Source organism: Leucoraja erinacea, chromosome 9 (assembly GCF_028641065.1).
Source record: "Leucoraja erinacea ecotype New England chromosome 9, Leri_hhj_1, whole genome shotgun sequence".
Lineage (NCBI taxonomy): Eukaryota > Metazoa > Chordata > Chondrichthyes > Rajiformes > Rajidae > Leucoraja > Leucoraja erinaceus.
Window position 1 is genome coordinate 38836188 of NC_073385.1, and position 14887 is coordinate 38851074.

At 43.5% G+C, this 14887-nt stretch overlaps 1 protein-coding gene across 2 annotated transcripts in view; it reads right to left on the minus strand.

Moving 5' to 3' along the window:
• Positions 1–14887, minus strand: part of akap6 (A kinase (PRKA) anchor protein 6) — a 370946-nt gene that overhangs the window by 42967 nt on the left and 313092 nt on the right. The gene's annotated exons all lie outside the window — the stretch shown is intronic.

A 14887-nucleotide genomic window follows, 5' to 3' on the forward strand; every position in this document is an offset into this window, starting at 1 on the left:
CCTATCCCACATTGTCCATGTAAAGGCTGTGGTAAACCATTTTCTTACAGTTTTTCTGGGAAAGGTATTTTCACAGTGCTGAGGTCCTTTTCCATCTTGGTGTTAGAGTTACAGGTCTACTGTCAGCCTAGATGAATAACTATAGATGGTACACTTCGCAGTCTCTATGCACTGGTAACGTAGTGGGGGTGATAGTGGAAATGATTGTTTAGGACGGTGCATCAGATACTCAGTACGTGGGCCACTTTGGGATGTATAGTCTCAAGCATCTTGAGTTTTATTGGAGTTGCATTCGCCCATTCAGATTGAGAGAATTCCAACATATTCCTGATTTGTGGCTTATAGATGGTAGACAGACCTTGGATGTCAAGAAGTAAGTTAGTTGCCATAGAATGCCCACCCTCTGACCTATTTGTGCTGTTCATGGTATTTATTTGGTTGGTCTAATTGAGCTTCAGATCTATTGTTAACCCCCAGAATATTGATGTTGGGTGATTCTGTGCTAGTAACGTCACTGAACTCCAAAGGTGTAAGACTTTCTCTCCATGGAGACGGTCTTTGTCTGATATTATTGTAGTAGAACACATGTTACTTTCCACAGATCAGCTCATGTATACAATAGTCAAATCTTGCTGCATGCAGGCATGTGCTGCTTCATTGCTGAGGAGTTGTGAATGGGATTAAACATTTTGCAATCATTGGCAAACATTACCTTTTTCGACCATTTGATAAAAGGCCATGGATGAAACATTTGAAGGTTGGGCCAACAACACCATAATCTTTAAGACTTGAGCAGAATTAGGCCATTCTGCCCATTGTCTATTCAGTGATTTAATTTTTCCATCTCAACCCTATTCTAATATAGAATGCCCTTCCTAATCAAGAACATATCAATCACTGCCTTAAAAATACCCAATGTCCCCACAGCCGTCTATGTCAGCGAATTCCATTAATTTACCACCCTGTCACAAAATAAATGGGTCCTCATCTGCATTTTGAATGTACACCCATTTATTCTGCAGTTGTGCTCTCTGGTGCTAGACTTTTCCATTACTGGAAACATCCTTTCCATGTCCACTCTATCTAAACTTTTTATTATACAGTAGGTTTCAATAGGATCCCACGTCATCCCTCCAAACTACAGCGAGTACAGACCCAGAACCTTCAAACACTCCTCATACATTAACCAATCATCCCCAGGATCATTCTCGTATACCTCCTCTGGACCCTCTCCAAAGCCAACACATTCTTCCTCAGATATAGGCCCAAACACCGGCCACAATATTTCAAAGGTGGCCTTATCAGCACCTGATAAAGCATTACATCCTTGCTTTTATATTCTAGTCCCCTCCAAATGAATGCTAACATTACATTTGCCTTCCTTACCTCTGACTCAACCTGCAAATTAATATTTTCGGAATCCTGCACCAGCACTCCGAAGTTCCTTTGCACTTCAAATTTCTGAATCCTATCCCCACTTAGAAAGTAGCCAATGCCTTTATTCCTCAACCAAAGAAACTCCTAATACTCTGGTGCTGAAACATTGACCTTCAGCAGCAAAACACTTTTATCAACAGCTTCAAATTCTATCATTCACTGGGGACAATTTACAGTGGCCTATCAATTCATATATCTTTGGGATTTGGGAGGAAAATGAAACATCTAAAGCTAACTCAATTGGCCACAAGAAAACTGTGCAAGCTTCATGCAGACAGCACCTGAGGCCAGGATTAAACCCAGATCTCTGACACTGCAAGGCATGCACTCTGCTAGATGCACTATTGTGACTCCGACCATTGGCAATGATTTTAGTTTAGTTTAGTTTAGAGATACAGCGCGGAAACAGGCCCTTCTGCCCACCGAGTCTGCGTCGACCAGCGATCCCCACACATCCGACAAGGGGTCACAGCTTAAGGATAAGGGGGAAATCCTTTAAAACCGAGATGAGAAGAACTTTTTTCACACTGAATCTCTACTCTCTGCCACAGAGGGTAGTTGAGGCCAGGGCTATATTTAAGAGGGAGTTAGATGTGGCCCTTGTGGCTAAGGGGATCAGGGGGTATGGAGAGAAGGCAGGTACACTGAGTTGGATGATCAGCCATGATCATATTGAATGGCGGTGCAGGCTCGAAGGGCCGAATGGCCTACTCCTGCACCTAATTTCTATGTTTCTATGTTTCTATTAACACTATCCTATTGCACTAGGGGCAATTTACAATTATACCAAGGCAATTAACCTACAAATCTGTACTTCTTTGGAGTTTTAGTGATTTCTCCTCTATGTTCACTGACTTCAGTATGAAAAATGTTTTCTGATTCCACAGTTGGTCAGATGCTGCCTTGACACAAGAGCAATCACTCTCACTCTGGAATTCAGCGCTTTGGTCAATGTTTGGACCAACGCTGTGACGAGGCTTGAAGCCAAGTGATCCTGGCAAAATCCAATATGAGCACTGTCTATATGGTCAAAGTACTCTTCTTCGGCAGGGAGCATTCTACGTATGGAATACATACTACAGAATTACTGGGGTTTTGTATTATTATTATGCCAAGTACATAACACATTTCAGAATTGAGATAAATTATTTAATGTTAATTATATTTTAATACTGATCATCCCCTGCCATCATCCATCAAATCCTTGAGGGGATTTGAACTGTCAAAGAGGAGATGAGTAACAAGGCAGAATGACAATCCCATGCTGGAGTGATTACAACCAGTTGCTCAGTTGGTTAGTTGTTCAGCTTTATCTAATAGTAAACAACAACTAGCACAGAATAAGATAAACTTGGATAGCTTGAAATCTGCAAATTGGCCTCTACCAAAAGATGTCTGCAGGAAGCTGGCTCTTGAAGGAATAGGTTGGATGTTGGATAAGGGCAGTGATCTTGTGGAGGAAACCATTACCAAGATGAACAGCATTAACATCCCAGATTGGTGGGAAATGGAGTCTTTCCATTTTAACCTCTCCTGTGCCTATTATTAGGGATCGAGCAGTAAAATCGCTCTTTGAATACGAGCATGTCTTATGAAAATCAGATTTTAGCTTGTAAAACTAAGCTGTTATGAAAATCATATCTATGATTGTCTCCATTTCATCGTACTTTTACTTGAATTATATCAAGGTTTATTAGGGGGTTGGGTTGGTTTAGAAAATAAAACATTGAGCTGTAATTGCTCGCAACTTGTGCTCTTGTTCCATTTAATTTTGTTTTATTGCTGCCCTTTATAATCCTTTTGCTGACATGTATTGGGAAATGTATCATTCTCAATAATAAGCAGAAGAAATAGAAAACCTGGTTTGCATGTGAATTTCTCTCTGATCCTATCATTTTTCACTGGTGTCTGGTGGACTGTCTGTTCCAATATGTTAGCAATACATTATGACCCACCAAAACTGCAGATATTGTAAATGGTTAGCAGTGCAACTATTTCTGGGGTTTTGCTTAACTTAGATAATGGCACTGTACTGGCGACAGGTTCCAACAATCATGGCAATTCCACAATAACTAAAGTCATTCTAATAACATGAGGAGATTTCAGTGAAGAAATTCAAAGGGACTGTTAATATAAATGCAAACAAAAACAAACAGGGCCGATTAAAGAAGGAAAGATCAACTAAATCAGATTCAATTGAAATCCATTATCTGGCAAGCCTGCAAGAAGTTAAGATAGGTTAAAAGATTGGGTTCACACTGAAGAGATTTCCAACAGAAGGAATTTGTTGGGTGAAAAGACATTTCCATTGAGAAAGGAAGCAGTTGCGTGGAATTCTCTGCTGATGTGTCAGAGGGAATTATGTTAGTTGGACAAAGTAAGAATAGTATCAAAACCAAGTAAACAATATCCCCATTTTATAATGTGGAACATAGAAACATATGACACAGGAACAGGCCTTTTGGCCCACAATGTCCATAAACATGATGCCAAGTTAAACTAATTTCCTTTGCTTCACATGATCCACAGCCCTACATGTCCTGCATATCTTCTTAAATGTTACAATCACATCTGCATCCACCACCAACTTCGGCAGCACGTTCCTAGCATCCACAACTATCCGTGTAAAAATCTCCTTTAAGCTTTACCTCTCTCACCTTATAGCTATGCCCTCTAGTCTAGTTTAGTCTAGTTCAGAGATACAGCATGGAAATAGACCCTTTGGCCCATCGAATCCATACTGACCATCGTTCATACTCTATGTCCTACACACTAGGGGCAATTTACACGCCAATTAATCTACAAACCAGCTCGTCGTTGAAATGTGGGAGGATACTGGAGTACCCAGAGAAAACCCATGCGGTCACAAGGGGAATGCACAGACAGCTCCCGTGGATCAAACCACGGTCTCTAGTACAGTGAGGCAGCAGTTCTACTGCTGCGCCACTGTGCCACCCTAAAAACAGGCCCTTGGCATTTCTTTCCATCTATATCTCTCATAATTTTATATACTTTTATCAGGTATCCGCCCAATCTCCGACTCCTCTCAAAAAACAACTCAAATGGGCCCAATATCTCTTTATACTAATTAACTCTAGTCAAGGCTGCATTCCAGTAAACTTTTTCTGGACACTCTCCAAACCCTCCACACCCTTATTGTAAAGGGGTGACCAGAACTGCACACAATAATGAATTCACAAGGAAAATAAGGTTGCATAAATAGGGCCTTCCAGTTTGGGTAATATGTTTACTGCCATTAATTGCATTTTTAATCCTAATTTTCTCATTTTATAGGTCAATTATTTGAAAAATACTTTCCAGCGAATCTTAATCTCTTTTCAAATAATTAAATAACATCAATTACGTCAGATAATTTCCATTGTACCCATTAAAGAACAATTATATATTTACAATTACAAATTGACCAGAAATGTGAAAGCACATTTTTGAGGAGTACCATCCTTTTGATAGGCAGTATCGTCTTTGTCTCGATTATTTTTTAATTGCAGATACAACTCAGGTTATCCCAAGATCCTCTTACTTCCATTACCTGTCTCTTTTGTTCATCTATTAATCATTTTATATCTATTTATGTTAAAATGTCTCTCCGTTATTTAGTCTAATATCTAGAATATTTTGAAAAACTGAACTGCAGATGCTGGTTTCCAAAAAAAAAGACAAAGTGCTGAGGTAACTCAACAGGTCAGACAACATCTCTGGAAAATATAGATAGATGACATTTCAGGTCAGAGCCCCTTTCAGACTGATTTCGAGTGGATGGGGGAGGAGAAAGCTGGGACAGCCTGGCAGATAATAGGTTGACACAGGTGAGGGGCGGTGGACAAGAGCCAGAGATGAAAAGACAGGATGTGTGAGACCAAAGGATTGAGGAGGTGCAAATTCTGTATCTAGAGGAAGGAATGTATAGGGGAAGGCAGGTGGAGGGAAGAAATAGGTGTCTGCAGGTGGGGTACAGGTGAGAGACTGTTGTGGGGGGGCTATCTGTTGCGCTAGTATGGGTGTTGCGGGCTGAAGGTACTGGTTTCCAGAGGGCTAGTATAGACATTGTGCGCCGTATGGATGCTTGGGCAGGCATCCAACTGTTGCAACGATTTTAAAAGCCAAGCCAAGGCAAACAATTGGGCTGCAGACACCCGACAACCAAAATTCATTTTGTGAACACAAACTTGTTAAAAAAGGGCTGCAGCCACTTTACAGCCGCATCGAGGGGACTCTCCGTGGAGTAGACGTGCGTTCAGTGTTATTCGCAGCTCAGAGAGCCGTGACCTTCTTGCTTCCTGCTGGTCTGGCAGAGACTGAATGAGGCACGACACTTCCTGGTTTTATAGTCCCCCCCCTGCCGCCAGCGGGGGCAGCAGAGAGAATGGGGAATTTTGTAAAAACATTAATATCTCTCTAATTTTTCATCGACGGAAAAAATCCTCCACACTCATACGGCGAAGGGGGACTCTGAGCGAGGAGGCCAAAAATGATAGCCATAGGTGGCGGCGTTCTCTCGGAAATCGCAGCACAGTCGGCCAAAAGCGGTCAAGATCAGAGATTTAGTAATACAGGTGCACAACCTTTTATCCGAAAGCCTTGGGACCAGACACTTTTCGTAATTCAGAATTTTTCGGCTTTCGGAATGGAAGATTTTTAGCGTAGATTTTAACGGCTGGCTCAGTGGTAGAGTGCTCGGCTCATATCCGCAAGGTCGCGAGTTTGCGCCTCGATCCCGGCAGTTACTCGATCGCGAGTTTGAGTCTTCAATGTAGTTTTTTCTTGCAGAATAGGAGAGAATAGGGAGGGTTAGGCTGGGATCATTCTCTGCGAGATAATCTTAGTGCGGAAGACAAGTGTAGGAGAGGTGTACTGACTGTGTGGGCAGAACTTTGGAAGTGATTGCCCACCATTCTCAAAAGCCGCTGTGTCTCCCTGTCCCTCCAACTCCAGAGGAATCCGCTCCCCGATGGGCCGCAACGGCAACAAGTGGCAGTTCGCCCACAGCCCGAGCTGCGCCCCCTCATCCGCAACCCGGGTTCCTCTGGAGTTGGAGCGGGGCTGGGCTAGAGTTGCTGCTGGCTGTGAGTCTCTGGGATCTCCGTGCTTGCAGTCGGTGTCCCGTTGGTCCTGACGTCTCCGGTCACCCCTCTGGACTGGAGCTGAGACTGGGAACTGTACCGCCCTTGCCCCCTCCCTCTGCAACTGCAAACAACTCCACAGTTCCCAGTCTCAGCTCCTGTACAGGGGGTGGCCGGAGACGTCACAGCCCGAGCTGCGCCCCCTCATCCGCAACCTCAAGACCAAGACGCACCTTGCACACAATCACCTCCTGTCCCTACGGGGAGCGTGTTCCTCTGGAATTGGAACGGGGCTGGGCTGCTGCTGGCTGTGGGTCTCTGGGATCTCCGTGCTTGCAGTGGGCCTGGGGGCCGGTGTCCCGTTGGTCCTGACGTCTCCGGTGATTGGCACTGGCTCCGACGTGAAGACAGTGCAAAACCCCCGCGCCGGTGCAATGGGCGGGGAGCTGGAGAGGGGAGGGAAGGGGGTCACACACATGGCCGGGAAGCAGAGGGGTGTAGGTGGGGTGAAACTTAAGGGAGCGACAATTTGCTGCTGCCTGCCCGCTGAGTTAAAAAGTTCTCATGCAAGACTCACGATACACTGTGTATCGTGAGTCTACCGTGGGAACTTTTAAACTCAGCGGGCAGGCAGCAGCAGATTGTCAATTATTAACCCTCCCGCGCAATATACCCTCACCTTCTCTTTTATGAATGGGGATTTAGTTCCCCTTTCTTCGAGGACCGACCGGAGGTTCCGCTGTCACCTCTGCGGGCCGCCCTCGGTGAACGTTTTCAAGGACCTTTCTTCAAGGACTGAAAAAATGTCGCTATTCGGAGGTTTTCGTTATTTGGATCGTCGGATAAAAGGTTGTGCACCTGTATAGATAATTCATATCAACTAATTATTTATTTTGTATGTTCATTACTGAACTGATTGATGCAATATTAGACAAGGACAAATCTTAATCTACATTAACCTTTATGACATATACTAATTTCAATATTTTAGGAATTCATTGAATAAGTACTAAATCATAAGATCTTAAGAAATCATTGCAAAAGAAAAGTTGAAACTTCTTCTGAATGCTGGTTCAACTGAGCATCATTTTATTTATTTATTTTTCATCAAAATTGTTCCTTATGCTCTATGGTCAGTGAAATCAGTATTATTTTATATGATGCCTGCCTAAGGAACTGGTCATGAGAAGATGGATGGTGTAACTGATATATAAAACACCAGTATTTCTAATCTCCATTCACGGTTCTATTTAGCATTTCTTGACTTCACCAAAGATTATAAGGTTCCGTACATTAGTGGAACAGGAATACTCCTTAGGGTAATATTATTCAGAAAATATTTATGCACAAAACTGTTTATGAATCTCTGATGGATTCTGAAGTTTTCCATAAATGTTGTTATGACATCTAGAGTATATTATTTCTATGAACTTAATGGAAAATAATAGTTTTTTAGGTGGTACATTTTTCATGGAGTTGTATAAGCTTTGAAATAAATAGCTCTGCATTTAAAACTCTGAAAGGGTAATCACGTGTATTAATGAGAAGGGAGCAAATGCAGTGTCAGTGCGAAAAATAAATTTTCTAAGTTAAGCAAAAAAGGTTAGAGACAGCTTTATGGAGAAATATTAAAATTGTGTTGAAGCATGTCCACTTCCAAACCTGTACTCTGTTATGTTAATGTAACAGTCTCTTATTAATAAAAGCATTGAAATGTATCTTACATGAATTGTAGTAATGTATATTGATCACTTCTGTCATTAAAAGGAAAGATTATTGTTGAGCATAACCTAAAATCAAACTAAGAATTGTCATAATCTGTTTAATTAAGTAGCAACTGTGTTCTAGATTTTAACAACTGACATAAAATGAGCAGCAGAGGGGAAATTTCTAAATGGGTGGCTTTGCTCAATGTTGATCATGTGATTTTCTGAATATGAATTGTAAACAGTATGTCAGGTCACCACAAGCAATTTATTTTTATTTACATATATCTGCACCTTGTTTAAATACAAAATGGACATAAATACTTTGGGATAATTTCTCTTTCCAATAATAGCCAATTTACTTTAACTACTTTATTATCCACTGCTATAAAATAAGCTTTTGGCTGCATCAAATCAAGAAGGTTACAGATATTAACACACTGATTTGAAGTATATTTTTCTGGTATTAAATTAATACTCTGAAATGAGTCTTCCAAATTTACACTATCTATATATCACTAAAACTCGTTATCTATCTATCTATCTATCTATCTATCTATCTATCTATCTATCTATCTATCTATCTATCTATCTATCTATCTATCTATCTATCTACCTGAAATTACGCCAAAACGATATGTTAGAAGTCCAATAGTATCAATCTATCTATACAATAACACCCAAATAAATATAAAGAATCAAGAATGCAATAAATTAATAATTTTACTTCGGAGTCACGTGAGTGACTACGTGAAGAGCCCGTCAACCCGCATGCGCATCATTACGTCAAACGCTGGCGCGCAGCTCCAGCAGCAGTCCTTTTAAAAAGACTCCAGGTAAGTTCTGGAGCTTAGTCTGCGGTCAAAAATGTTTGTTCTTCGTTACAGCATGGATAAAGCTAGGGTGAAGTCTTGGAAGACTGCAGGGAGAACCGCTTCAGAGGACCGCGGGAGTACGGTCAACGGTCGGCAGTCAGTTTCACCATCGCGGTCGCTGACAGCTCAGCCAGCGACTTCGGGCTCAGTGCCCATGGATAGCACTTTGCATACCCCGCGGGGGAAAGCAAAGTGCAAGTCCAACAGGCTGGTAGACTCGGACGAGTCTGGCCGGAAGGATTTGCCTCCCAGAGCGGGAAGGTTGGCTGGACGCCTTTTACCGAGTGGAGCATCTTATGGAAAAGATGCTCCAACAGAATACGCTCCGTGGTCGGGAGTCGTACCACAGCGGGGCTCGGGGACCTGCAGCAGCACCTGGTGCAGGGTTGCATTACGTTTCTCCATCCGAAGATGGGAGTGCAGACGAGTCCTGTGCGGAGGACCACTCGGTGCGGGACCCGCGGGAAGCAGAGGTACCAAACATGATATCTAAATTTGCAGTGCCGTCGCTCGTTGGAGAGCCGCTGAACGAAGAGCTGCCGGCAAGCATTAATTACCTGGTCTCCCACCAGCTGCATGATGAAGACAACCATGCGGTACCACGCACCCAGCAACTGTGCGTCCCTTAAGGTACTGGTGGTAAATAGTTCCATATGGAACCATATCGGGGGCGGCATTAAGACCCAAGAATTGAAGCTGCAGAGAATTCACAACCTGCTCAGATTCAGATTCAGATTCAGATTCAATTTTAATTGTCATTGTCAGTGTACAGTACAGAGACAACGAAATGCATTTAGCATCTCCCTGGAAGAGCGACATAGCAAACGATTTGAATAAAATAATAATAAGTGTCCGGGGGGGGGGGTGGTGATTGGCAGTCACCGAGGTACGTTGTTGAGTAGAGTGACAGCCGCCGGAAAGAAGCTGTTCCTCGACCTGCTGGTTCGGCAATGGAGAGACCTGTAGCGCCTCCCGGATGGTAGGAGGGTAAACAGTCCATGGTTGGGGTGAGAGTAGTCCTTGGCGATGCTGAGCGCCCTCCGCAGACAGCGCTTGCTTTGGACAGACTCAATGGAGGGGAGCGAGGAACCGGTGATGCGTTGGGCAACTTTCACCACCCTCTGCAATGCCTTCCGGTCGGAGACAGAGCAGTTGCCATACCATACTGTGATGCAGTTGGTAAGGATGCTCTCGATGGTGCAGCGGTAGAAGTTCACCAGGATCTGAGGAGACAGATGGACCTTCTTCAGTCTCCTCAGGAAGAAGAGACGCTGATCAGAGTAGAGGTATTGTGGGTCCAAGAGAGGTCATCGGAGATGTTGACTCCCAGGAACCTGAAGCTAGAAACACGTTCCACCTCCGTCCCGTTAATGTGGATGGGGGTGTGCGTGCCGCCTCTGGACTTCCTGAAGTCTACAATGAGCTCCTTGGTCTTCTTGGAGTTAAGGGCCAGGTTGTTGTCAGCGCACCATGCTGCTAAGTGCTGTGGTCGGGATTAACAGCTTTCGCCAGGTCGGTGGATGGCGGCGCATTATCGGATGGGCAGCGGGACGCAATAGCATTGTTGTGCAATGCACACTTTGAAATTAATTGTTTTCGCAAGAATGCCATTCGTCCCGTTCTCAACCCCAAGTTTGCGGGGTTGTGTAAATCCAGTAATGTGCAGCCGCCAAACTTATTGTTTGGGGAAGACCTGTCCAGGCAGGTAATAGACCTCGACGAGGAGTCAAAGGATGTGGGGCTACGTCTGGCTCCACCAGCGAACAAGCCATCATCGTCATCATCGTTTCGTCATCACCAACCATATCCTTCACCCAGCACAAGACCGGCTGCGCAACCAATGAGGTTTTTTTTAGGACAAGGACCGAGATGACCCACAACGAAGATGCGCAGCTACCGACCACAAGCACCCCAAAACCCCAAACATCGGGGAAGGAAATAACTGGCAAAAATCCATCTAGCACGGAGGTAGGTGGGTCTGGTTCGCAATGTAACATACCGGGTGTAGAGTTATCGCATGTTGGTGGTTGGTGACGTTTCTTTTTGCATGAGTGGCGTTGGATAATTTCTGATTTGTTCATACTGCACAGTGTTGACGGGTTTAAAATAGAGTTTGCCGGCGCGTTGCCACCCACGCAGCATGCTCCAAGCCGTACCTTTGTGCGTTCAAAAAGGGATGATTTGGAAGTTCAGGCTGAAATTGAAACTCTGTGTGAAAAAAGGGTAATTGAAAAAACTAGGCATGAGCCACACCACTTTGTGTCCAATATTTTCACCAGAGAAAAGAAGGATGGGGGGTGCCGCATTATATTGGATTTAACCCAATGAAACACTTTTGTGCAGTACAAACATTTCAAAATTGAAAGCTTTGTTACGGCCAAACAATTAATTTCCAAGGGATGTTATATGGCATGTATTGACCTTAAGGATGCTTATTATTCGGTCCCTGTTCACAAGGAACACAGAAAGTACCTGAAATTTAACTGGATGGGGCAGTTATGACAATTTAAAGCGCTGCCTAATGGGGTGACCTCAGCTCCTCGGCTGTTCACAAAAATATTAAAACCTGCTCTGGCTCTTTTACGAGCACAGAGACACATAGCGATGGCTTATCTAGATGACATTCTGATCATAGGCAAAACTATGGAATTAACTATTTCGGCGGTTTCAGCCACACAACCTGTGTTTGAAAAGTTGGGGTTCCTAATTCATCCAGTAAACTCCAGGTTGACTCCATCCACTATCATGGATTACTTGGGATTTACTATTAACTCCAATCACCTGGTTGTGACTTTGCCCAAGGGCAAGAGATTGAAGTTAATAGAGTCCTGCAGCAATATGATTGCACAGCAGCTGCCTTCAATTCGACAAGTGGCAAGTTTAATTGGGAAATTGGTTGCTGCATTTCCAGCATCTAAATATGGACCACTTCATTATCAGCAATTGCAAAGAGACAAGGTGTAAGCACTTAAAAACAAATTAGGCCACTTTGACAGGGCTATGCCATTATCGGTTGAAGCAATTGATGAGCTCCAGTGGTGGAAAGCCATTCTTGACCATTGTTCTGGCAATATTTCAATCGAAAGCCCTTCAGTGGTATTACAGACTGATGCAAGTGCTTTGGGGTGGGGAGCCACTGACACCGTTTCCAGCTGCGGTGGCAGATGGAATGTGCATGAACTATCTTTTCTACAGGTGCATGGAGTTAACTATTTGGAGTTGCTCGCAGCCTTATATGGTCTGAAAGCTTATTGTGCACACATGCATCATCTTCATGTTCAGTTACAGATAGATAACACTACTGCAGTAGCATACATAAATCACATGGGTGGTATCAAGTCAGTATCCTGTGATAAATTGGTTAACCACATTTGGCACTGGTGCATTATTCGGAACATTTGGGTTTCAGCAATCTACCTACCAGGTAGATTCAACACGGTGGCGGACACCATGTCACGTAAATTCAATGACAACACAGAATGGGTGTTGAATCATAGAGTATTTAAGGACATTAATGGATTTGTTCGCTTCAAGATTAAACCATCAGTTACCAAAGTATGTTTCGTGGGAATCAGACCCAGGGGCTGTAGCGGTAGATGCGTTCTCGCCACATGGCGGAGGAATGTTTTTCTATGCATTCCCCCCCCCCATTCTGCCTCGTCACTCGCTGTCTGCAAAAGATTCAGCAGGACTCTGCCTCTGGCATTCTGGTAGTCCCTGACTGGCCTACTCAGCCATGGTACTCTCTCGTTCTCGGCATGGTGGTACAGACAGTGTGGAAGGTGCCTAAACACAGGTCATTGTTGACTAACCCCAGTTCTGGTGAAGTACATCCTCTGCATGATCGGCTGAATTTATTAATTTGCAGGTTTTGAGAAGACCTTTCCTCGGACTGGGACTAGCTGATCGTACGGTGGATGTGTTAACTGCGGCGTGGAGAAACAGTACGCAGAGACAATATGCATTGTATATCAGGAAGTGGGAATTGTACTGTGCACAGTCCGATATATTGTATGACGAAGTGCACATTACAGGTGTTCTGGAGTTTCTCTCGAAATTATACTACGTTGAGAAATTAAGTTACAGTGCTCTGAAAAGTGGCAGGAGTGCGCTGTCGTCATCCTTGCAACCAAGCTCAGAACATCGGTCTGTGGGCTCTCACCCTTTAGTGTGTAAATTCATGAAGGGAGTTTTCAATTCAAACCCTCCTAGGCCCAGATACACAGAAATTTGTGATGTAGGGGTGGTTCTTACCTCACTTCGTTCATGATCTCCACCTTGTTCCCTGTCTCTACTGCTATTTACGCACAAGGTGGTCATGCTGATGGCTTTAGTGTCAGCTCAGAGGGTCCAGTCCTTGCAAAAGTTCCGTCTGGATAGGATGCTCACCTCTGATAGTGGGTTCACCTTTTTTGGTTTACGACAACATCAAACAGACTAGACCAGGGTCCTCGGGACTTAAGTTACAGTTCATGGCATACCTTTTGGTCCCGAGTTGTGTGTAGTTCGTTATCTCCGACAATATATTAAAGTCACTAAAGGGCTTAGAGGTTCGAAGTTAGCACTATTGATCAGCCATAAGAAGTCACACAAGAGGGTTTCTACTCAAACCATTTCCAGGTGGCTTAAACTAGTTCTATCTCATGCGGGTCTGGATACTAAAATGTTTAAATCTTATTCCACCAGGGCTGCAGCAACATCCGCAGCAAGAAGCATGGACGTTCCGTTAGACCAGATTCTGTCGGCTGCAGGATGGTCCTCAGCACACACGTTTCAGACGTTTTATAATAAATCCTTAGTGAGAACGAGCGTGTTTGCTAACTCAGTTTTAAGTTCAAGTGCATAGTCCCTCTCGGGTAGAGAGGTGACTACCATTGTATTGTTTGTTTTCTACATTAAATTGTTATTGTACGAATGCCATGACTGAACAGTTTCCATTCTTCATTTGTCAACTATACAGTGTGTGACTCATGGACTCGTTCCACGGCATGGAGTCACAGAGCTTTAAAATCTTCACGTAGTCACTCACGTGACTCCGAAGTGAAATAGTAAGATTAAACGAGAACTTACCAGTTTGAAGTTTGAGCTTTATTTTATGAGGCGTTATGATGAGGGATTACATGCTCTCCACTCCCAACCCTTCTTCATAAAGCTAACTGGTATTTCTAGTTTCTTGAATCTTACTATTCTCAGGTCAATCGGTTCCTGTCTGTGACTCCACACCGCTGCTTTGAAGGTTGATGTGTATGTGGGCTGACGTGCTCTTCACATAATCCCTCATCGTATCTCCTCATAAAATAAAGCTCAAACTTCAAACTGGTAAGTTCTCATTTAATCTTACTATCAATAATACTAGGTAACCAGACCATAATGGTGCAGAACCAAAGTCATAGTGCATCGATTGTCCCCATAGTAGATTATAGTTGCTGATATCGGTTTGTGGATAGTGTTTTGCAATGCTTAAGAGGCTGATGGGAGTTGGGAAGAAGCTGTTCTTGAACTGGAGGTCATGGTTCTCAGGCTCCTGTACCTTCTTCTTGGTTACAGTAGTGAGATAAGAACATGGCCATAATAGCATGGATATTTGATGATATTAGCTCTTAAAAGAGGCAGAGCTTGATGTAGATCTATTGGTGGTGGAGATGCCAATACATGTGATGGACCAGGCAATGTGTTCCATTTTCTGTTGCCTCCTTCATTCCTATGCATTTGAGTTACCAAATCAGGCCATGATGCAACTAGTCGGTATGCTCTCTGTCATACACCTGTAAAAGCTTGATAGAGTATT